We start from the raw sequence: 26,505 nt of genomic DNA, 5'->3' as shown, positions 1-26,505 counted from the left end.
AGAAACCATACAGTTATTTTAATAGGGAAAGTTTGATAAAATGAATTATTAACCATAACAAAAGATTGGAATAATAGGGAATTAGCTAATAATAGAGAGGTCTAAACAATATAAGAATAGCAGATGTAAAGAGCAACCACTACCTCTAGGACTGAGACAAAGCATTCAAGAAAGAGCCCCACCCTCACAAGGCTACAATCCTCACCTTGTTGGAGAAGACATGGAATGGCACACTAGATGGCAGGCCTGTTGCTGTAGTGTCCTGTTATTGTAACTTGCAAAAAAGCTTCTATCTGGAATTTGCCAGAAATCCATTCTATAGTGTGTCAGAGAAAGTTGTTCATGGAGAGGTATCTCACCTGAGGCACTTTACTACAATATCTACCTGAGGAGCTTATTGATGGGGGTTAGCTGTTGGCCACAAGATGCTGTGCATTACAAGATCCTGGCACTGAAAAATCCAAGAGTACAAGAGGAATTGGAGGCAGTCCACTATAAAACCACCTGAGAGGAGTTCTGTGCACAGGAAGCAGCAGGCTGCTGCTGGCTGCTACTGGCCACCGTGCACCCAGGAGCTAGCCCCTGAAGAAACTGGTAGTACTACAGGAGCCTGGTTATGGAAAAGACCATACATGCTTCAGGAGCCCACAGAGTTAGTGAGCACCAGAACCAAGAAAGAAAACTTCCTCCTGCAGTGTCTCTCTAGTATCCTCTACTAACAGTGTCAGTGACAGCTGGCAAAACAAAAATATTTAAAGGGCCCACATACGTTTTCACCAGGCAAGCAAAAGAGGTAAATTTGGAGTGGAGAGCTAATAAATTGATAATTTGCACATATAAAACTGTATACTGAATATGTGGGGGCAAATAATCTACCTTTTAATTTTAATTCACTGGACTCTGAAAAACCACAGCTACATAGAGAAAACCACACATCACTGAGAAATACGGACTTTGAACTGGATATAGTAATTTGACAAGTTTTGGGGTCATTTTTCTCATAGAGGGAGTTACTGTTGTTTTAAGTATGGGAAAAACAATGTACACAACTATTTAAGTTCAAGAGACAAATGGTGGTCGTGATTGCCAGTCAGCCCCCGTAACTGTCCTCACTCTCATTCCAGAATACAATAATTCTTATCTTGGCACATTGCTGCCCCAGAGTTTATTTTCCAGACTGTATAGCAATGAAGCACTGCTAATACCAGCTCATTTGTCACACACAGTTCTGACGACTGAGCTAGAATAAGTAGGTAACAGCTTTCAAGAACCCTCTTGGAGGAGCAGTGCATATTATTCCTTAACCCTCTTCTTAGTCCTTCCTTCCGTCCACCCTCATTCATCTTGGATTGTAATTCTCTTCATCTTGGACTAGAGAATAAGACTAGGTACAGTGGAGTAAAAAGATAGATGCCTGAGTCTCCCCCATATCTGTCATATCATGCTAGCCCTGAAATATTTACTTTATCTTTTTTATGTGAAAGAAATGTACATTTTTACATTGCTCAGGTCACTGTTTGGCAGGTTTGTTACCACAATTGAATTTAAACATAATCTATTTTGCCTTTAAGTAACACCTATCAATCTGAATTATCTGCAGATAAACTACTCAAACTATTCACAATGCTATTTTAACCAATCAGTTCATAAATAATAATTTTATGAGAGGAAGTAGTTAATAAGTTGAAAGGTAAATCAGAATATATATGTGAAACATACTGCAAATCTAAATAAAGAATTTGGGGGATTTTAGTTATTGTGGATTATACAAGTCATAAATATACAATGTGTTAGCATGGATGACAGAAAATTTGTTATAAAGTGCATTTCTCATATGAAAATACAAATATTTCACAGATAATATATATTTTTATAAAATTCATGTGATAGTGTTTAATTCACCTACCTGTGCCATAGATAAAGAAGTTAGTGAAGGGGATGTGAGAATGAGTCAGCTTACTTGACTCCTTTTTGCTGTCTAATTAACATGAAAACATTGCCACTTCAAAGTGATACAAAACACAAACAGCCACAACAGAGAGATAGGCAAAATTTGTCTTTCTAGTGCTTCCTAAATGAATACAAATAGATAAAAAATAGAAAATGATTGTAGATGACTCAGGGTTTGGTGTGGATTATTTTTTTTTAATGTTAACAAAGCCAGTTTTGAAATGTAACATAGCTCATATTTTAGCTTGGTTAAGCACCAAAATCCAGTTTATATTTGTAAAAAAAAAAAAAAAAAAAATGGAGAAAACCCACAACCTAGTTATTTCAAAAAGAGAAACCCAAAGATTAAACATGGAAAAAAATATCAGTATATAAATATAAATAGTTAAAAATAATGAAAAGCTTCACATATTAATGGATGATTACATAAAGGGGAGATAATAAGCAATAGAGAAAAACTATGAAAACCATGTTGTTTAACCAAGGTCTCATTTTTTGTTTTAATATCTGTTGTGGACTAAATTGCATGGCCCCAAATTCATAAGTTGAATCTCTAACTCCCAATGTGATTGTATTTGAAGATAGGGGATCTAGGAGGTATGAAGTTTTAATGTGGTCATATGAGTGGAGCCCTAATTCAATAGGATTATAAGAGGTCCTTATAAAAAGAAGAAGAGACACAAAGAGTGTGTGTGCACAGAGAAAAGGCCATGTAAGGGCACAGTGAGAAAGTGGAGAGAAAAGAAACCCAAGGAGAGATCTCTGGAGAAATCAAACCCACCAATATCTTAATTTTGGATGTCTAGCTTCCTAAATTGTGAGCAAATAAATGTCTGTTGTCAAAGCCACCCAGTCTGTGGTATTTTGTTTTGGCAACCCTAGCTGACTAATAGAATTTTATAATATGGTCAAAAAAGCAATAAAATGAATGTGATTGATGAGTACCTACTACGTCCCATGGCCCTAATTCTTGGTTTATTTAGGCTAGATTCTACCTTTAAATGATTCTCAAAATAGTCAAAATGTATTTGCCTATGTACAATGTCTTTCTGTCTTTGCCCGTAGCTCCCATTTCATTAGTGACAATCAAGAACTTTGTAGTAATATTAGTTTGTGGCAGATCTCAGGACCTTAACTATAATCAATACACTTACTAGCAATCATTAAAAATGTTCAGGGAAAGCATAAGCACTGACATTAATATCACAAATGTGAACATAGACCATACATTCATAACAACATTTAGTGTCAACAAAGATGGGAAACTCATCAACAGACCAAAAATACAGCTAAATTTAATTGTCTTATAGCTGTATTCTCTAATGAATCAATTTATGGTTTCCCTTGTATGTCTTTTATAGCCTAGGGGATTTTAAAAAAAAGATCATTTAGAAAAATTATAGGGTAACAAAACATCACAAGAGAAACATCAGATTTAATAGTTTAAGTAGAAAACTCTTTCTTACGTCTTTTTAAAATTTTTATATATTCACAGAATTACATTAGACAAAGATAACCACCTTAACTCAACAATTTTATGGATTTAATGGTTGGTTTAAATAAATTCTACTTCAATTAGTAGAGTAGGATAAAAAACTATCCAAAATGAATTTTAGTAAATGGAAGAGACATTGTTCAAATTGACTTATTACCTAACGAGGCCTAAAACATCATACTATTTTTGGTTCAGGACAATGTACCAATTAGCTGAATGACCTTGCTGAAATCATTTGACTACCCAGTGTCTTAATTTCCTTATTTTTGGAAACAATGAGGTAAGGCCAAAAGGTTTCTGTGGAGGATGTTGGAAAATGGTCTCCAATTTGTTCAAGCCCTCCTATATCCATGCTCTTAGGTAGCTCTTTCCACATTGACTTTGTATTTAACTATATGCTTTGCTTTGGTCAGTGGGACAATAGCAGATGTGATACAAGCAAATTTGAACAATGCCTTTCCATTTAGGCTTGTTCCCTCCTGTTGCACTTAGAACCCTGAAATGTGAGCAAGTCCAAGCTAGCCTACTAGAAAATCAGAGCCATGTATGGCAATCACCCCCACACTCATTGTCCCAGGCAAGAGCCAGCCCATCACCAGATGACCTGGCTTTGGTAAGATCAGATAGGACTGCCCATTACTTAGTCTAGCTTGCTAACTAACTGGAAGAACAGAGGTGAGCCCAAATGACATCAACTAAGTCTAGCTCAGACTAGAACAATATTTACATATTTAAATCAGGAGAATCCTGATTTAAATATGTAAATATTGTGAATACACTAAATTTTGAGTTGTTTGTAATACTAATAGTAATGAGAGTTTCTAAAGTCTTTAGGTCTGAAATGTTATGATTTTTTTATTTTATGTTATAAAACTGTAAAAGCACAGTCTTTACAGGCAAAGAACCTGTTCAAGTATTTCTATTTGGACAAATCTCTGAACCTTAGTTTCCTACTCTCGTATATATAGGTTGACCATCCATCCTGATTGACCTGGGATAGTCCTAGTTTTCCTTTGTTGTCCTAATGTAATTCTTAGTAGCACTCTCATCCACTCTCAAAAGTGTTTCTGTAAAGGCAATAAATTTTATACTAATCTTAAAAATATATTCTCTAGGTTTGGAGTCAGAAAAAATGAGATTAAAAATAATGTTGATTATTATTATTAGTTTTTAATAAGCAATTCACATCTTTATTGAACACAAAATATACATAACCCTAATGTAGAAGTCATGGAGATACAAAGGTCAAAAAACATGGTCCATGACCTCAGAAGTTTACAATCTATCTTTGCTATGAATGAAATTGCGTTCCCCAATAATTCATGTGCTGAAGCCCTAATCCACAATGTAATGGTATTTAGAAAGGAGGTCTTTGGAGAATAATAGGTTTAGATTAGATCAAGAAGGTGAGGCCATCGTGATTGGATTATTCTTATAAGAAGAGAAAGCAGAGAGCTCCCTCTGACATCTGAGGACACAGGGAGGAGATGAAAGAAAGAAAGAGCCTCACAAGAAACCAATCATGCTGGCACCTTGATCTCTGAATTCTCAGCCTCCGAAACTCTGAGGAAGTAAATCTCTGTTGTTTAAGACACCCAGTCTATGGTTTTTTGTTATAACAGCCTGAGCTAAGATGACCATATAATTCTTCTAAAATATATAAATTTTAAAAAGCCAAACACTCTATGTATATGAAATAACTTGCATAGTGAACCTGTACATGTGAATTTATTTGTCAATTGTGTGAGTATAGTAGTTAAGAGGAAAGATTTTGAAGCCAGGTCGCTTATGGTGAACTCTTACATGAAGATTGACCTTCAGCAAGACACTTAGCCCTTGTGTACCTCAGGTTTTTCATCTTGAAAATGGGATGATAGTAATAACACTTAATTTGTCATATTTTTGAGAACTAATTATATATATACACATAACATAGTATTTAACACACAAGTGCTATATATGAGACATTATATGAAAAATAATAAAAATGCTTTACTTTTTCTGACAACAACAAAAAAGGAAAATGCATTAATAGAATCTTGAAAATTATACATTTATATGCTGCATTACTTAAATATGAACTACCTTTAGACTGCAGTAGAGTCAAACCTTGGAGCTTATACTCAATGAGTGAACTATCAGGTCCTAACACTATATATCTCTCCTTTTTTGAGTTACTATAGTTAATTTTGTTTAAATTTAATGCATGCATGATGCAATGTTTATACCTATATTGTCAAAAAAAAAGCAATATTTTTTTATTCAAATGATGAATTAATTGCTATTAAATGTTTAAAATAGTGCATGTTAAAATGTTGATATGATTATATCTACTCTTTTGTTTTCCAAACACTTTAAATGTCCTTTGAGTTGCCAAAAGGACTTGTTTAGACAGGAATAAGTCTTACCGGTAAGATGAGTAAATCACTAGTTTAAGAGAAAATGTGTCAATATAGAACATAATTGGATATCTCAAAGATGTCTGCTAGGTATATTATACACAGGAATACTGATACATACTTTAGGATTGTTAATGGTGCTCTTTATTACTTATAAGTGAGTATAAGGAATGATGCGTATATTATGCATAATAGAAAACTCCTCTTGCATTTGGTTACTATTTGTAATTCTTAACATTGTCTCCATAAATACATATATGTTCTTTACCAAGTCTTTCCTCAGCTCTAGCCTTTACACTAATGACTGATACGTACTATATTTTTGCCAGTTGCTATTGATTCCCCTGGGCCAAAGCAAGAACCTGATTTGAATTGTGCTTTATGTTTAATGGTTCTTGCAGTTCTGAGTCAATATGGGCAATTTTTTAGATAATTTCAGTTGCCAAAACAATCTGACAAAACCTGGAAAGATCACAATCAACCAAAATGATTCTTTTCACTTGATTATTCCATTGACTTTTAAAATGTTAATTTTGTTTCAGTTGTATATATAAAGACCAAACCAGCATACATGAACATGACACAATTATCCTTAGGTTGGGGCTTACAAAATTAATAGCACAACTAGCAAGTGTGTAGGGTTTGAATAAGAGCTGTTTAATTATAAAAAGAACAAAAATAAATAAAATATGTCACATACTTTCATCCATTTGAGACCCAGAATGAGAAAGCTGGTACTAAAACTTTAAAAGTTATATTTACTCTATAATAATCTCTGTTTTTAGGCCTGTCTTTACCTAAATCTTAAAGTAAAGCAGATAAAGTAAAAGAAATAAAGGTTCCTTAAAATTTGTACTTGATAGAAATGCCAAAGAAGCTATAATTTCAGTTCAAACTAGGCATATATGCTAGGTAAAGTTACTCCTTCAAATGCATAGCACTTTTTATTTGTATTTCAGTGACTTCATTATAACTTTCCTTTAAAATTTTCTAACACCACAAAAAATCAAAATCTAAGGGATAAAAATTGAAAAACTAATAAATGAAAAATGAATTATTTTTTTTCTGTGACTCTAACCTTCAATATGAACACATAACTTGTAAGAGTAACTATATGAAAGTAGGAAAGATTATCTAATAGCAATCAGATAATATTGCATAGCAATTTATGACAGATTTTTGCTTGAGCATCTGACAAGGAGGGATAAGAGCTGTACCTTAAAAATTGTAAGTCATATAAAGGCTGAAGGGCAAACAGCACAATTAAAGGCAGCAATAAATATGGCCACCAAAAAGTCTAATAGTATTTTAGGCTATTCTAATAGAGCCAGTGAAGTGGCAGTTCCTTTCTATTTTATGCTGGACAATTGTGATCAGTTATAGATGCCACACTTAACAAAATATATATCAATAAGACTGACTGGAGGAGAGTGACAGCGATGGTGAAAGAATTCAAAACAATATTCAGTTGAAAGACCTATAAATGCCATAAAGACATGGAGAAAAAAAGACTCTAAAGGTGAGAGGTACAGGTCATATTGGTAACCTTAAAGAGAAAGGAAGAGAGACCACACTTGTTTTATGAGCCCCTAATTTTGTCAGAGATTTTGTTTAATAAAAACTTTCAAATAGACCACCTCAAAAATTAATATTGTTCCCATTCACTAAAGTACCGATTCAGGCTACACAGTTAGCAGAAATACTGTAAATTCAGTAACATAAGAGTAATAAGCCATATAATGTTTAAGGTTCCTTCCAAGCCAAAGGGCCCTTGATTCCAGGATGCTCAACATACAAGTGGCTAAGATAAAGTAAAAACTAGTTGTTTTTATAATGTGTGAATACCTATGAAAAAGGATCCATTCAACACATAACTTTAAAAATTTCTATGTCATAAATCCTGTAAGCATTTTTTTCCCCAATGTGAGAGGAATATACAGGTAGGTATAAGTCTATCTGACAGAAAATGTCATTGTTTTCTTATCTGAGATTTATTTACAAAGAAACTCAAAGGTTTAAACTTGAAGTAAAAAAAAAAAAAAAAAAGAAAGAAAGAAATAACAGGGGTTCAAGGAAGATGGTGGACTAGGTAAAAGCAGGGTTTGTCTCCTCCAAGGTCCACAAACAATTGAAATCACAACCAAATTATAAAAGAATCAATGTGGAGAATCACCTGAAGTCCAGCTGATCAAAACATATACTTCTGATAATATAAAGAAGGAACTACACTGAAGCCAGTATGAGGGGCAAAGTCATGAATAGGGTTGGACCCACACATAGAGGTGGTAGAGGATCATTGGGAGGGAGAGTAAGGCTGCAGAGGCTCCCCTGAAAGAGAGGGGGATCCTAGCCTCATTTGGGGGCTCCCCAGCCCAGGGTCCCATCCAAGGGAGGAGTAGTTTCCCAAAACTCTGACTATAACCAGAAGGGATTCTAGCCATCTGAGTGAGACAGAAAGAGACTGAACCTTAGATGCCTTTTGAAGAACCCATGCATAGGCTTTCTGACCTGCGGACACTCACCCAGGATACCAACAGTTGATCAGAGGCTCACACAGGATTCATACTGGGAAAGTCTGCATCATCTGGAACGAGGGTTGGATGGGCAGCCACCATTGTTCCTTAGTCAAGGTCCCCTACAAGGAAACCTACAGATTGCATCAGCTTGACTGTGCAGACACCTTCCACAGAGCTATTTGGAAGCCCTGGCCTGGGATTAGTTCCTCCCACCAATCCTGCATATTGCTTGGGGCTTTTGTTGCTGGATGGCTGCTGCACCCTACACCTGTTCAGGGCCAAACTTTCACAGCTGGCAGCCAGTACTGTGAGAACACATTTCGGAGACAGTTTCAGTAGATCACTGCTGCCAATACTACTTGGGCGGATCTCAGGTATCTGTGGGCCAGTCCCAGACAGCAGCTGGTCTTGCTGTGATCTGGGATTTTCATGGGAACGAGCAAATGGTTACCCAAGTTGCAGCAAGACTGAGGCTATATTGATCTGATGGCCATTGTCTCCCTGAGACCCCTCCCCACCCAAGCCACAAATTGCCCCAGGCAGCTCATTTGACAGTCCACCCACCACCACCACCACCACTACCACCACTGCCCGGCCCTTCTCCCCCCACCAATCCATACTGGCAATAAACTTTGGCTAGCACAGGGTAGTCACTGCAGGGAAATCAGTGGCAGGCAGACCTCTGCTGCCTGCAAGAGCTGCAATATCACAGCGGGGGATCACAGGGTTCTGTGGGACCACCCCAGATGGCAGCTGGTCTCACTGAGATCTGTGACTACAGTGAGAATGCCTAGGCACAGAAGTTGCAGCAAAACTGAAGATATATTGGCCTAAAGGCTCTTGTCTCCTTTGTCTTCACCAAGCCACAAAGTACCTACAACCCATTGACAGGCGGCCTACTCCATCTGCTTTTCTCTGGGGTTGTGAATTCTGTGCAGGCAACAGACCTTGGCTAGTGCAGTGAGAACATTTTGGGGAAAATAGTTGTGGGCAGACCACTGCTGCCTGTACGATCTGCAATATCTCTTAAGGGGATTGATCGTAGGGGTCTGTGGAACCATGCCAGCGCAAGATACAGTATCACTGGGCAGATCTCAGGGGTTTTGTGGGCTCATCACAGATAATAGTAGGTCACGCAGTGGTATCTGACTTTGGTGGGAGCCGACAGTTCCAGAACTAGCAGCAAATCTGGTGTTGTGTAGGTCTGACGGTCACGTGCCTCACTGAGACGATGCCCCACATAACCCACAAATCACCTATGGCAAGCCTGTTCCCAGGCAACCCAGTCCCATCCTTTGCTTTCCTTGGGTCAAAATTTGACAGCAAACAATAGCACTCAGTTCATGTGACCCATGCAAGCCCATTCATTCAGGAGAAGCATTCAGTGGCAGGTTACAAATTCACACCCACATGCTTCAGTCAGTCTTAAACAGAGGTTGGGTGTTTGCAGGCCTGAGGTAGGCAGCATCTGACCTTACTACAATTGGAAACTTGTACAGGGAACCACAGAGAAAGCACTGGCATGTAAACTGACACTGCAGTGGCAGAGGAAAATTTACTCCATAGGTCCAGGAGACTCCCGGGGTCCCTGCACCACCCAACATGCATATCACCCAGAGGTTCTTCCAGTTTCAGAGACTTTCAGGCAACTGACAGGCAATGTCAGGCCTAGAGGAGCACTGGTCCCTCTGCTAGAGGCCCCAGCACAGGTGATCAGGGAGACTGAACCATTAGGCCACAAAGGACATCTTTCACATTAGGCCATCTGGCCAATGCTGAGAGATGAAACAAATATTCTTGACACATAGAAACGAACACGGAGAGGCTAATAAAATGAGAAAACAAAGAAACATGCCACAAACGAAACAACAGGAGAAAACTACAGAAAATAAACTAAATGAAATGGAGGCAAGCAGCCTATCAGAGACAGGGTTCAAAATCATGGTTATAAAGATGCTCATTGAACTTATGGGGAGAATGGATGAGCACAATGAGAACCTCAACAGAGATAGTAAGCATAATAAAGGACATAGAAACCATAAAAAAGAACCAGACAGAAATAAGGAATACAATAACTGAAATGAAAAATACACTTGAAGGATTCAACTGTAGATCGAACGAACCAGAAGATTGAATCAACAAACTGGAAGACAAGGTAACAGAATACACCTAATCAGAACAACAAAAAGAAAAAAGAATTTTAAATAATGAGGATAGTTTAAGAGACATCTGAGACAATATGAAACGTAACTATATCCAGATCATAGGAGTATCTGAAAGAGCAAGGGATTGAAGAGAGAGAGCAAGGGATTGAAGTCTATTTGAAAAAATAATAACAGAAAACTTCCCTAACCTGGCAAAGGAATTAGTCATAGAAGTTCAGGAAGTACAAAGAGCCCGAAACAAGAGGAATTCAAACAGACTCACACTGAAACACATCATAATTAAAATATTGAAGATCAAAGACCAAGAGAGAATATTAAAAGCAGCAAGAGAAAAGCAGCTAGTTACTTACAAGGTATCCCCCCCCAATAAGAACATATGTTGATTTTTCAATGAAAATTTTGCAGGCCAGAAAGGACTGGCAAGAAATAGTCAAAGTTATGAAAAACAAGAATCTACAACCACGAATACTCTACCCAGCAAGGCTTTTGATTAAAATGGAAGGTGAGATAAAAGAGCTTCTCAGACAGAGAAAAGCTTAAGGAATTCATCACCAACAAGTCAGTATTTCAAGAAATGTTAAAGGGACTTCTGAAAAAAAAAAAAAGGAGTAAACTATGTACCTATCAGTAAACATTTTAAATGTAAATGAATTAAATGTTCTAATCAAAAGGTATAGAGTAGCCGAATGGATAAGAAAATAAGACCCATGCATATGCTGTCTACAAGAGACCCACTTCAGATCAAATGACACTCACAGACTGAAAGTAAAGGGATGGAAAAAGATATTTTATGCAAATGAAAAAAAAAAGCAAAGGTAGCAATATTTATATCAGATAAAATAGACTTTAAAACAAAGGCTATAATCAGAGACAAAGAAGGGCATTACATAATGATAAAGAGAGTAATAAATCAAAAGAACATAACCATAGTAAACATATACATGCCCAACATAGAAGCACCTACATACATAAAGAAATTATTGACTGACATGAAAGGAGAGAGCAACAATAATATACTTATAGTAGGAGACTTTAACACTCCTTTGACACCAATGGATAGATATTCCAGACAAAAAATCAACAAGGAAATAATGGTCCTAAAAGACACACTATATACAGGTAATGTATTATAGAATGGTACACTTAAAACCTGTAATATTTTATTAATCATTGTCACTTCAATAAATTTAATTTAAAAAAATAAAATAAAATAAAGTGGGCATGAGGCAGTATTTCCAAAAAATGTTAAAAAAAAAAAAATTAATGGGCACCTCATGTAGGAGGAGAAAAAGAAATGTTTGGCTTTTTTGTAAGGGAAAGCAGAACGCTCATAGTAAAAAGTTATGCTCTCAGTCTTTTAAAACATTGATATCTGTATGTGCCTATAAGCTCTTAAACTGTGTCTTTTCTCATGGTTCCCCAACTCTAAATGACTTGTCTCAGTATATTTTCACATGCAACACTTTAGTTTTTAACCATTGCTTGCCCTGGTCTCCTGAACTAAAGGTGGGTTTAATCTCTGACCTGCAGCCTCACAGGCTACATAGTCTCTGACTTTCATTTGCTATTCTTTTATAATAACCCATTTTAGATTCCAAAGAGATGAGACTTATAACCCTCCTTATCTGTATATTCCAGAAGGAGGATACAATGACTGCATGTAATTTAAAACACATTCGAGAAGGATATAATTCAATAAAAATTTATTTCCTATCTTATTTCTCATAGATGTCCATGTTACACTGCAGAAAATCAATTTTGAATAATTTTGGTCATTTCGTAAAACCGTCTTAGAACTTGTCCAAAGATGGTTCGAATTTACTCAACCCTAAGGGCCATCTTCATACTGTTCATAAAATACATACAAAAATCCCATTGCCTCGGATAAGAGTACAAGACACGCCTTAGAACATTTACTGAATTTTAAGTTTCTCATGCTAAGAGTTCATTCTTTTTCACATTTAATAAACATCACAAAATAATTTCACTCAAGTGCTCAAAAATGCCACTGGATCTATGAATAGATTCAATTTATGTTTTACTGGATCAACAGATGTGTATGGAAATCAGAACATTATTATTATCATTATGTGGAGCTTAAGTAATTAACATTTAATCATGTTCAGAAATGGCCCAGAAATATTGAATCTTATCCTGAGACTGAAGAGCTCTCCATGTGTAATCTGGGATCCAAGATAAGAGTTACTTTCAGAGCATTCCTGATCAAGGGTGGTCTCAGCTAAGGTTGAATGAGTCTCTTCAATATGCCATGCATACATTTATTTACCTACCTTGGAAGTACATTTTGAAGCAAACTCATGCTGACACATTCATCGAGTGCAGCTCTATTCATACTTTAAAGTTTGACAGAGACAACAGTAAGCTCCTTTTAGAGATGAGAGAGCTGATGAGTAATAGCTATTAACAAAATACCCAGGAAGAAATCATTTCTTTTATTCTTTTCAGAATGGTTTTCGGTTCATAACTCCGGAGTTTCCAACAAACACTTGACAAAGAAATTGTGTACTTAAAAAAAAAAAAAAGTTTTTGAGAAAAAAATTTTCCTAAATATATCTGTAGCAACCTACAGATAGATTGTTATGAATGTTTTTTCACAATACAGTTGCAATTAAGAATGCTTCTTCAACAATATAAACCATTGGCAAATCAGATGTGTCAGAAAATGCTATCATAACCTGAGACTACTAAAACCATAACTGGAAAAATGGAATTTAAGAGGGCATAGTCAAAGAAAGAATTAATGAACACTCATATTTCTTTATTTCATTCTTATGTTCATTAGATGTCCAGAAAGGAATGTCTCCAGAATATATTAGTTTAACTCCCTAAAGAAATACCTTCTGTTAATTATTCTATGTAGTACACTCTTAGTTTTAAGCATGAAGTAAGAGTTTACCACTTGAAGTGTTTATTTATCTTTCGGAGATAACATGTGAAATTGCCTAATAAAATGCCAGATACAGGTTGTTAACTAATATTTAATTCCAAGTGAACTAAATCCTCCAAATTTTTATAGAAATATCTTTCATGCAGGAATCCACATCTTCTACATATACGGTTAATCCTTTATGTTTAAATTCATAACTCTCCCTGTTTCTATTTTAAATTCATTCTAGTTTGGGTGAAGTATTCTAGCCTCCTGGAATAAGTTTAAGTATTAATCCTGAATTACCAAATTTACTATACTTTCTAGTGTCCTAAAAATTTAATAAACATTCCTCCCATCCTTTCCCCTAACTGTGCAGAAAATAGTGACTTGCACAGGGCCAAGGACAAAATGCTATGATACTCAATGGATACCTTTTCAAGGACAAAGATTTGTTCTTTGGGGAAAATGACAGCACAGTGATTTAATTCTATTCATTCTTAGAGCAAATGTGGCCATTCAGCATAATTTCTTAATTATGATAAAAATGAAAATGTAAAAGAAATTATTTCATACCAAAGTAAAGGCATATAGAGTGAAGATACTGTATAATCTACTTTATGTCTATGAGAGATTTGTATCTTTTATATTATATGAATTACATTTAATTCTTTGTACATCTCACCAACATCATTTAAAGTCATAATTAGCACTAAATAGCAAGAGACAACCACCAACTCAGAGGTCATGGAATGAAGCCAGAGAACTGCCATTGGAGTCTACTAACACTATTTGCTTCAACAGACTCCACAAGCTGGATGGGTGCAAAAGATGGGCATATAGGCAGTGTCTCTACAATGAAATGAAATGGAGCCAATATGCAGGAGAAACATTAAAAACGCATAGGCAGCTTGGACTATGGTAACTACATGTGAAATGGTACATTTTGAGCAAAATAATAAAACTCGAGGGGAAAAATAGAATGGCAATCTCTAAAGATGCCTGTGACTAGTGACTGCAGTTGTAAACCAATATGCAGCCTCAATGCATTAGGGAAGAAAAAGCAGCCTTTTGAGTCATGGTCATAAATAGCAACTGCTTTTGCTTATATTTTTAAAGAAGAGAAAGAGATCTCAAAGACACAGGATTAGCATTTCTACTTCTAATATTTGAAAATATGAAATTATGACCATTACTAGAAACCTAAAGAATGAAACAGCATTGATTTTGTCTCTATGTCTAGACTGTCCTATCTCTGTATATGTATTAATATGGAGAAAAGATTGTGTAACATTTCAAATTATTTTTCATATTACACGTTTCAATTACAAAAGTCAGTGGGAAACAATCTATCACAAAGCAACCACTCTGAATTAACATGGCAGAATCAACAACCCACAACAATGTCACATTTAACTCCCTCTACATGCAGGAGGTATTGGTATTAAGCCCAGTAGGTAGCATGAAAAGGAATCACCAAGTGGCATAGTTATGAAAAGCACTTGGAAGAGTGGAAGATCTGGGCTTTGGAATCAGAAAAGACAGATTGAATCCCTGTACTGCCTCTCACTAGCTGTTCCACCTTGGGCAATCACTTAACCTCTCGGAGGCTCAATTTCTTCACATATACAATGAGAATAAAAATATCTGTGATTCCTGTAAAAAGTACTGAGGAAATGTAATGCACACTAAGGGTAGTGGTAGCTATGACCATCATTTCCCTAGACATACTATCCCTGTCCATTTGTTTGGACAAGACACATCAACAAAATCAGGAGGAAAAAATCATTTATTCAGGGGTACATAAGTATATTAGGTGACTTCTTTATTCTATAGGACTTTACTTTGGTCTGAAAGAAATGGTCTCGAAGAATTTAATCTGAAATAATTGGGGGTTTACCTATGATTTCAGCTTGAATCAGGAATGAGGTAAATGGAAAGAGCTCATGTAGATAATAACACACCTTAGCCATTGATTTAAAATCAAGGTGGGTTACAACCAATTTGGGAAGTAGTTCAGCAGTATCTATTATACTATAGCTAAAGATATAACCTATGATCCAGCAATTCCACTCCTAGTTATATACTTAACAAATGCATACCCATGTTTACCAAAAAATATGTACTAGAATCTTCATAGCAGCAGTATTCATAATAGCTTCAAACTGGAAAATACAAAAAAGATTGTCAACAGATGACTAGATATAGTGTGATATATTCACACAAAGAAATACTATTTAACGATAGAATAAATGGCATGCAACTAGAAGTAATAATACAAACTCTCACAAACACAATATTAAGCAAAAGAAGATGAACACAAAATAATACACATTGTGTGACTCTTTATATATAGTATGAAACCAAAGAAACTAAACTATGCTATTAGAAATCAGGAGAGTGGTTATCCTTGGGAGGTGGTGGTGGGGTGAATAGAAGAAAGCATGAGCGGTTTCAAAGTCGCTGGTAATTTTCTATTGTTGGACCTGTGTACAGTTATGCAGGTTTATTAAGTGTGTGAAAATTCATCAAGCTCTTTACTTATATGTACTTTTCTGCATGTGTATTATATACAATAAAAAAGGTAAGAAATTAGAGTAGGCTTATATTCAGTGCTTGATTTCAGCATATTCATTGATCCTTTATCCCATGGCCTTCAGAAGGCATAAGCACACCAGGCAAGAGAAAGTTCCCAGGAAGCTTTTGACCAAAATAAGAGTGTTACTAGGTTTTTGAATAAATACCAGAAAACACATTGTTGGACACATTTTTAAAATTCATGCAATTTAAATGTTAATGTTTTAAATATTATGCTAGGGGAAAAATGCTCAATTTGCTATTTGTTTCTAATATGTAAATTTAAAATTTACATAACTATATTTTAATATTTTGCTTATGAAAAGTTGAATTAGTATAAGAAAAGTCTTTATCTCCATTGCACATTTATATGTAACATTGTCATCTGCCCCTTCAACTCATTTCTGGACATAATAAACAAATATATTGCCACCTGCTGGTGAATCCAAATGCAGGACATGATATATGAAACTTCAAGAAGATAAATACTGTAACGGGCATTATTTTACAACTCATATACCTTGACATATAAAATCATATTCACATTTTAATACTAGCCCTTCAAATTTTTTCTTTAAATGAAGTGTTACTTTACATATTTTAATTCTACTTTACATATTTGAAATATTACTTTATATGCATGGCTTAATATTTATTGAGATGGTTTGGTCCTCATATGGGAAATAAACTCTTCTGTTATCCATGTCTGCTGCACTAAAAATGATAGCAGTTTTAAAAAGGGTAGTAAAACTTGGGCGTATGTGATCATTTTTGATTAAATCAAACTCTGGCCTTGTTCAAACATGTCTTGCTATTTTTGGAAAGCAGTTATTTTTATTTATAATTAAATTTTTTTAAATAAAAATATTTACTTTCATTAGATCAAATATACTCAGTTCTATTTGTGAAAAGACAACCTCACAGTACTCCCTAAAATCGCTTGTTTTTATAACTTCCTTTAGTTGGTATTTAGATTTTAGTTTGTAAAAGAGTACGCTAATTGCCATAATGGATTAATTTCCTTGAGTAATTAACATGTCAACTATACTTCTAGCTCTATCAATTTCCCCTTAAGCCAGTATACCAAAAAGATATTATTTTACTAAAAACAGCATGCATAAATTTAGCATCAGGTTTAGGTCTCCTTAGGCCTTCTCCTTTCATTTTCTGCTGCTCTCTTGGGCCTTGTGTAGGTAACATCCTGGCTTTGAAGAAGCCTCTTTCATAAAGAATCCTGGACAAAGCTTTTCAAAGGAAAAAATTTCCTTTTAAAAATTGTACCATATTGTTTCATGTTATCACATATTCTTATGGGTCATTTATTGTTGGTGTTCCCTGATTGCTTTGTCGTTACCCATTTCTTACTCTGGAACGTACTCTTCATGATAGTGATATATTTATCCACCTCCCTTTTTCTCCTCTCTATGCATCCCCTCTTTAGCTGCTAGTGACAAGGGCAGGATATAAGTAAGGGTGATTAAGAGGCAGTTTCTACCCTCAAAAAGCATATAATTTAATGGCCAGGATTGCTTTTTTTAGAGATTTAGAGAATCAATAGCAAAGGCTATAACAATTGATCAAAAGAATATATTTTCCTGCAATTGACAAGGGTTAATTATGCTACGAGAGCTACCAATTCCCTCCAAAAACAATGCTCAACTGTAAGGTTGTGTTATTTTCCCAATTTCACACTTGCTTGTAATTTGTTATTTAAGAATGAAGTCGCTATTCCTTCTGTAATGAGTGTTTGGATTGTGATCCTTACATCTAATAACCATCTTACAGGATAAGGAAATCAGAAGAGTCAGAGAACAGATGAGGCCTACATACAATGGGGCAGAGGGCTCTTCAAGCGCATCTGAAATCACCCTATGAGGCACGTAATGTCACCCAGACAGTCTATAGCTAGAAATAACATCAAGAATATAAAATGATTTTTCTGAACATTAGACCTAGATTCACAATAATGCAAAATATATATGTAGAAATGCTATTACTTCAACTGCAAATTAATTTGTGAGTGGTACAGAATGTTAAATGACTTTACAGAAAGAAAATATTTTTTCCCTATTCTCTGCTCTGTATTTTACATCTGTAGTCAAGTTGTTGCTGAGATACCTTGGCTTCCTGGAGATTTGTAAAAGCAGGAAAAAAAATCTGTTAGCATTATTGATATTGTGTGCATGCTGTCTCAAGTTATTTGCCCCTACTGTTTGAGGCCAATGTTCATAAAATTCAGCCATGGTAGGCTATGTTTCTCTGGCCACATTATGTAAGGGTAATAATTACAATTAATGAAGTGCTGCAGAAAAATAGATAACTTTACCAAGTTATAAATATGAACATCCCCCAAATACATAAGGAAATAACTTGTATAAAGTTATCAAACACACATATTTTAATGAAATATATATTCACTTAGGCAACATTTCTTTATTACTGACTATTTGCCCCATTTGGGGTTTTTGGAATATAATATGAAATGGTTTTCTTTCTTAAGAGACTTAGTCCTAAAAGCATAACAGACATACAAACACTCACTGAGAAAAGGATGGAAGAGAACATCTACCTCACTAATCATTACCTCTCAATCTCTTTTGTTGGTTCCTCATCCTCTGATTTCTTTCTAAAATTGGTATTCTGTGGCATCCTTTTCTTCTCTCCTCACTATGCATTATCCCTGAGCAATTTCCTTCCCTATACGGGCTTCAATCATCCCACTATACTGCACAGTCTTAGATGTTTCTTTTTAGTCTAGATGGCTCCTTCAATTCTCTCTATAGAGCCTACTCAACATCTCTACCCAGCTATCTTATGCTCATCTCAAAAACAATTTATCCAGAATAAAATGTATCATCTTTCCTTATCTTCTCTATTTACCTTTCTTAAAAAAAAAGAAAAGAGAAGATATCATTGTGATGTTCTATGGCCCAGCCAGACAGCTAGGCATTACCCAGATTCTGCCCTTGGTCTATCTCTCACCATCCAGTCTGCACACCCCTGTTGTCTGCCCCTTTGACATACTTCACAACCTTGCAACTGAATGTGTTCTTTCCCACTGCCTCAGTTCAGGCTCTCATTCATCCAGCCATTCAGTCATTCATTTAGCAAATATTTCTGGAGCAGTATCTCTATTTCAGGTCCTCACTTTCTTATTGTAATAATCTTCTGTTTTGTGCCCCTGATAACATTTCTGTAAAACATAGAAACTTTCTCATTTCTGCCAGAGTAATGATTCTAAAATGCATATCTGATCCTAATACTTCTACACTGAAATATCTCCCTTGGCGTTTCATGGTCTTAAGACATGGTTTTCACATATTGGAGTTGGAGGAAGGAGGTGTCAAGAAAGTGTTAAAATATTAATAATCTTTTCAACAGCTAATCTCAAAGTAGAATTGATATAAAGCAGAAAATATCAAATCTACTCCCCTTCTTCCATTTTCGACCAAAGCTTCATGTCAGAATAGCCTGTCCTCCAGCACCCACCAAGTAATTGATAAAAGATGAAGGACATGTTTACCCTTATCTGGTATGTATACTTAAGTTTTTAAAATTTTTATCAAGGGACAGTGAAGGTCTGGTGATAGCATATGTTGGATATCTAACTTCTTAGGACAAAAAGCAAAGGTAGCTGAATCAGCAGAATATCTTCACCATCTTACCCTTTGAGAGTCTCTCCATCTTCCAATTGGCATCCCTCCCATTCCTGTTGATGTGAGTGGTTGAAATGGTGTGGTAAGGGGGTAATGAAATTGTCATAGAATAATATGGTAATGGTACACTTTCAACAGATTTGTGAAAGCCTCTGTCAGACTTAGCCCTGTGACAATATGGCATGAGGAATATAATTGGTCCCATAATATATTCTAAGAGACTTCAAGCCAAAAGCTGCTCTGTCTTAATTGCCCCAAGAGTTTAGAGGACTTGGAGGTATTGAGTCTGGAGCACAGTGACTTAAAACCTTTCTAAATGGAAGTTCAATATGCCGAGGAGATAAAGTTGGAATTGCTCCTGTTGAAGCCGGGTTGAGTATTGGAACCCTGCTTACCCCTCTTCCTGCTCATCCCCCTAACACACACACACACACACACACACCTTTCACCCTCCACCTACCAGAGGCTCCTCCAGCTGCTAGTTTCATCTTGGAGAGCCTGATCGTAAACCAACTAGCCTAAGAGATAAAGTCTGTACCCTTTATTAGGGCATACTAATCCTTTCAGAGTCCTGTTTCTAATTTTTTATTTTGATCTCTTATTTTGCGCTACCTTCCCAGCCATCAATTTACCCATCCCCCAAACTCCCATTTTACCCTTTGGTTAGGTACCAGGTTACTTTCAGAAAATGGTTCCTTCTTCATTCCCTGCCTCCTCCTGTCTCCATCCATCATGTCTCATCTAGCAAGCCTTGGCCAAGGGTTCACCATTCATTGGAAGCATTTCCTGGTCCCTCAGTTAGAACTGACCACTTCCTAGTACCTTATCCTACTGCACACTATATGTACTTCCAAAGCAGTGTCTATAAAATTATATTGTTTTATGTTTATTATTAATTAGTTTCTATAATATGGTGAATTTAAAAAATACAGAGAAGTTCAAAGAAGAAAGGAACAAGCATCTATATTCCTTTCATCCACAATTTATCACTTCAAAAATTTTTATTTGTTAATATTTTCATAAAAAACATCACTTTTGCTTTAAAATGCATTCTGTTTATGGAAAATAATTAAAATAGTGCTAAAAATTAGGAAGATTAAAGTTTAAGAAAACTCAAAACTATCACCAGAAATAAACTTTATTACCATTATATAATTACTGGTCATCTCATCATAGAAAGCAAATATTCAGATAGGATGTGGGAGCCAGATTGGCTGACATTTTATTAAAAGGAAACATACTATATATATTATTTATGTGATTTTAACAAGAGAAAAAGAAACTAGAGAACATCTGAAGGAACTACTTAACCAATGAAATCTTCCCTTATAGTAACGGATATTATTTAAGTCTCTTTCAAGTTTACAAAATAAGTTTACAAAAAGCATTAAATGTTGGATTCAGGCTGACTCTTTTTCCAAAATACATTGTTTGAGGCAGTTGTAACTTCTTGCTAGGAAACATAAAAGCTTTAACACCTTTAACTTCTATATTTTCCTTTTACCTTTCTTTAACTATATTATTAGTTTCATATTGTTAAAGTTTTAATATTTACTTTGTTTTTTCAAAAAACTTTTATTTTGATATCATTCCAAACCTACAGAAAAGTAGCAAAGCAGTACAAAGAATCCTCATTTACCTTATACCTAGACTCCTCAAATATTACATTTTACCACACTTGCTTTATCATTTTGTCTGTTTAGTTTTTTTTCCTGAAACATTTCAAAGTAAGTTGCAGACATGATCCCTTTTAACTCTAAATTCTTGAGTGTGCATTTTCTAAAAGCAAGGATATTCTCTTATATAAATAGTGCAATTATTAAAATCAGGAAATTAATGTGGATGCAATAGTATTATCTAATCTCCAGATTTCATCCAGATGTCACCAATTGTCCCACTGCTGTCCTTTTTCTGACCTAGGATCAATCCAAGAACATTCATTGCATTTAGTTGTTAAGCCATTTTACTCTCCTTTAATCTTTAACAAACCCTCAGTCTTTGTCTTTGATGATTATAACCTCTTTGAAGCTCACAGGTCATTTATTCTGCAACCTGTCTCACAGTGATTCTGTATGTTAATGAGTACAAACAAGATTATCCAAAGCTTCACCTTCCTGAGTCTTTTGATTCAGGAGTGGCTGAATTTCCCTGAGTTCTCTCATCTGTTGAGCTAGCACCTTGGCTGTGTTTGGTTTTGGGGGGTTACATTTTCTTTCCCTTGGACCACTGGTTCTCAATCCCAGCTATATGTTGGTGTCACCTAGGTAGCTTTCAGGATTGGGAAATTGTCATACCATCAACAATTTTGCAGCATGACGGGGGGCGGGGAGAATCAGGGAATAGAGCTTAGCTGAGGTAGATTTGTATTCTGTGGGAATGCATCTTTTCTAAGAGGCTGTTGCATTTACTATATAACAGCTCACTCCAACTACTTGCATCAGAGAACATCCATTTTTTGGATTATTTCTCCAACTGGGTGTGTAGTTGTGGAGTCTTTATTTTTTAAGAAATATCCAGCACATCCCAGCCTCTCAAGTCTACTTGTTCTTCCCCCAAATGCTGTTTTTACTACTCTTCAGTAAGAAGAATAAAAAGAAATGGGTACTTATTTGCTTCTCTCCAATTTGGGGGATATTGTGAGAATCCATAATTCAGTACTTTACTGGCCTACCTGTATTGTTCAGAGCCTTAGTAAGTCTCCATGTTCCACTCCAGAATCTTATTTCTTTTCATGGGTGCCAATTTTTGAAGTTATTGCTTCAGTTTACACTCATTTCCTTATTTGGTTGCTGTTGATTATTTTCTTATTGTTGCAGTTTACATTTTTCCATATTGTAAGGTGTTGAAGATGGGGAGAAATTTTATGTTGCAATTTCAACCCATCATCTTAACATAGAACAGGACTTATTTATTTATATGTCTGTCTTTTTCTAATGGACTATAAGCCTCAGAAAGGCAGGTCTTTGTTTTAGTTTACTTAGGGTCTAGCAGAGTGCCTGACATGTCAGAAGCACTCACTAAATGCTTTTTGAGTGGATTTAAAAAAACCATAATGGGAAAACATGAGAGAGCACAGAAATGTTACTCATTTCATCAAAATCTAGACTCTCTATTCAAGGTGTCTATTAGGTGTTTGAACATCATGTATACAATACATAATTATATGTATTAATTCAATTATTTTTACCTCATTTCAACATTTACAGAATATCAGTAAAATCTTATTCTCTTCTAACCTCTTCCCCAACTATTTAGTTCTCAGGCCAATGGCTAGAAAGTAGGACTCAGCAGAATCATTAATTTACCAAGCATCCTTTTTCTCTTACTTTGTTGGTAATTATAGGCACATCCTATTATACTTCCCAGAAAGATCCCTTAGAATTCAAACCATCACCATCTCCCAAAACAAATCAAAACACATTCAGTAACTGAAGATTATATAAAAACAGCCAACCCATTTATTTTTTGTAAAAATTTCTTCCCTGGCAAGGTAAAAACCAGGTATTCTGCTTCCTTTGGACCACAGTGTCCCTTTTTATACCACAGTGTCCCTTTGTAAAGCATTACTCATTGTCATAGGATGTTCCACTGTGAATTAAAAAAAAAAAAAACAACTATTTATTTTTTTCCTCTGTTATTTTGTGGGTAAAAAAAAAAGAGTTGGGCTTAAGGTTTTATTAATGGGCATGCAGATGGCATATGATCCTGGAGTTGTACTCACCCCTGACTCAGTAACTCATAAGGCCTCCGTCATTTGTTTTTCCTTGACTAGCTCGCCAGTTCACAATCACCTCATGGCTTCCCACCATTCTGTCATTTTGGCAATATATTACTTGAATTGTTTTTTTTTTTCTTACTTACTTTTTATTTAGCTCTAGAACTCTGCTATACTTTCTCTCAGGCAACTTTTAAAGTAATTACTTATTTATATGCATTCAAAATCTTTTAACTGGGAGTCTTGTTAAAATTAATATATAAACATGAGGTCTCCAGAAAAGGAGAGATAGATGCCAAATGATTAAAGGTAAATACTTTATACTATTTTTAAATTTAAAAAGAAGTCTATTTATTCAATTCTTGGCTATAGAAAATAGTTACCAGGAGAACAATGCAGTAAAGTGGAGGAAGCCTATTAAATTTATTGGACCCTAATAATTATGTACAAATGGATGAACTGATTTAACTGTAATTAATTTACATTTCATAAAACATATTTTATATATTTTATATTATTGTATTTATATAAAATAATACTATTCAATAGGTGAAAATTAAGGATTGAAAAAAGTTAGTGAAATAAAATACAAAACATAGGTTAGGATTTGTGGTGGGCCAAATAATGGCCTGGCAAAGATGTCAACATTCTAACCCCCTGAACTTGTGAATATGTTACCTTATATGGTAGAACAGATTTACAGATGAGCTTAAAGACTTTGAGATGAGAAATTTATTCTGGATTACCCTGGTGTGCTCAACATAATCCTAAGGGTTCTTTTAGTGGAAGGCAAGAGACTCAAAGTGAAAGAAGTTAATGCGATCAAAGCAGAGGTTGGAGTGATGCAGCCATGAGTCCAACTATGCCAGTTGATTCCAGAAGCTGGAAGAAGCAAAGAATGAATTCCCCACTAGATCCTGTAGGAACCAGCTGCACTGACCCCTTGAATTTAGTCTAGTGAGGCCGAAAATTTTTAACGCATTCCATAACGGCCTAAACAACATCCAGAAATAAACTGCAAAGTCTGCATGATAAAGCCAAAGGTGGAATGCTTTCTTCTGTTGCTTTTTTAAAATATGTGATGAAATTATTGCTCATTATCATACTGTAAGGTTTAGGTGGGTATCTAACTCAGAATTGTTTCATATTTCTGTTTAAAGTTCTGTGTGTTGATTCACGAGTGTAAAATTCTCCATAGCCTGGTGCAACATAAATTAATTTTGTAGATTTTCTTTCAAAAACACTTCAGATGTAATTACACTTTATTGGATTTATAAAATAAAGTCCCCTAATTGTGAAAGCAGAGATGTTATTTGAAATGTTAGTCTCTGTGATCAAAATATTTTCTACATCAAGGAAAAGCTACCAATTCCCAGAGAGTTTTCACACCTGAAAATGAAACCAATTTGTTTTGCAAATCTGTGTAATGCAAATTACAAAATCAATCACTAAATAGAGACTTTATTAACAAAGGATTTTCCAAGAGGATTAAAGATTTCCTACAGAGGTCAGTTCCTCAAATGTCCCTTAATACAAATAAACACATTTAATATATCTATGGTGAGACTAGTTAGTCAAAAATGTCACACAATAGACTATAACTTGGAATATTTGACTGACATGGGAGAATGCTCTGGACAATATCATATTATAATGGAATTTGTTTCTTTCTTAAAAGAGTGTAGATTTCTTGTTTCTAGAATTCCTTGGATACATGTCATGGTTAAGTATAAGGCCTCTGGAGCCAGACTGCCTAGATTGAATTCCAGCTCTGCCACTTGTGACCTGAGGTTAATAACTTAATCTCTCTCTGCTTCATCAAGAAAATGATAATACCTACTTCATTTGGTTGTTTTGAAGGTTAATAAGTTAAAGCATTTAAATGCTTATTGATAGAATGAGGCCTTGTACCAGTAAGTCCTCAGTTAGTTATTGTTATTATTATTATTATTAAAGTCAGCAATACAAAATAAATGACAATCAATTTGATATATACCTATGTAGCTACCATTATGTAGTCAGTAAATATTTATTAGTGTCTCTTATGTTCTAGGCAGTAAAAGATCAGCATCATTTATTATAAAGTTAATCTCCTCTTAGGCCTAGTTTATGATTAATGGAGAGCTCTCCAAGACCTCCTCAGACCTCCCCATATCTTGAACATATACAACATTATCAATCATCAATGCTCAATACAAAGAGGTTGAGGAGCAGGGCTAAAATAGGCTGAGAAGTATATCATGTCCCAAGAAAAGCAGGGTCTAGCTTAAGCCTGACCGTGAGCTTACAAGCGTTAGGACTACAAAATCTTTTTCAGAGGATACAAGTGGGAATATTTTTAAAAGAGAGAGAGATGGTGAAAATCTCAGTAAAAGAAATTAAGCAGGATATAAACTAAGAGACAGAATTATAACTTCATATATTTGATATTCAATGTATGGATAGTTGATGATTGAGCAGAACTTATAGCAGTTCTTTGAGAGTAGAACTCTTAACAGTCGAAAAAAAGACACTTTTTTTACATAACTTTTTTTTTCTTTTAACAAAGTTAGCCAAAAAGTCAACTTTTCAGTTACATTCACCTGCAGAGGATACTGCAAAAGATGTTCAATGAGAACACTGTGGAAAAAAAAAACAAAGATAAAACAAGAACATTGCGTTTCAATGCATGTGCTCAATATAATCAACCTCCCAAAGAAAACCTTGACCATTGTAATGGGTATTCATTCACAACCAGGTTGCAAGGAAAAGTCTGTGTTGAAAGAAAACTTATAACTGTATATCTATATCTATATATATCTATATATATCTATATCTATATCTATATCTATATCTATATCTATATCTATCTATCTATCTATCTATATATATATCTCAACCTAAATTTGATTTCATCACCCCAGCTGGGTTTCAGTATCAGTCATTCCAAGGCATTTACTACCATCTTGGTCATAATTAGTTCCTAGGGTCTTCTACTCAGAGCCCTTTGTACTTCACACTATTTGCTGTTAAATACTCATGGTCTAAGCCAGAACTGTACATTAATATCTTCCGGCTCTGCTGCTTCCTTACCATACTTGGAGTGCAAGACCCTCTACCTGAGAACCCTCGAGCCTGGCATCCAGTCTGTATAGGTGGACCATTC

At 35.2% G+C, this 26,505-nt stretch overlaps 1 protein-coding gene across 1 annotated transcript in view; it reads right to left on the bottom strand.

Moving 5' to 3' along the window:
• Nucleotides 1-26,505, bottom strand: part of NLGN1 (neuroligin 1) — a 957,494-nt gene that overhangs the window by 823,579 nt on the left and 107,410 nt on the right. The window lies entirely within an intron of this gene.

The sequence above is a fragment of the Pteropus medius genome, unplaced genomic scaffold (assembly GCF_902729225.1).
Source record: "Pteropus medius unplaced genomic scaffold, Ma_sr-lr_union100, whole genome shotgun sequence".
Lineage (NCBI taxonomy): Eukaryota > Metazoa > Chordata > Mammalia > Chiroptera > Pteropodidae > Pteropus > Pteropus medius.
The sequence above is the reverse complement of the archived record's forward strand: the minus strand, read 5'-3'. Positions and strand labels throughout refer to the sequence as shown.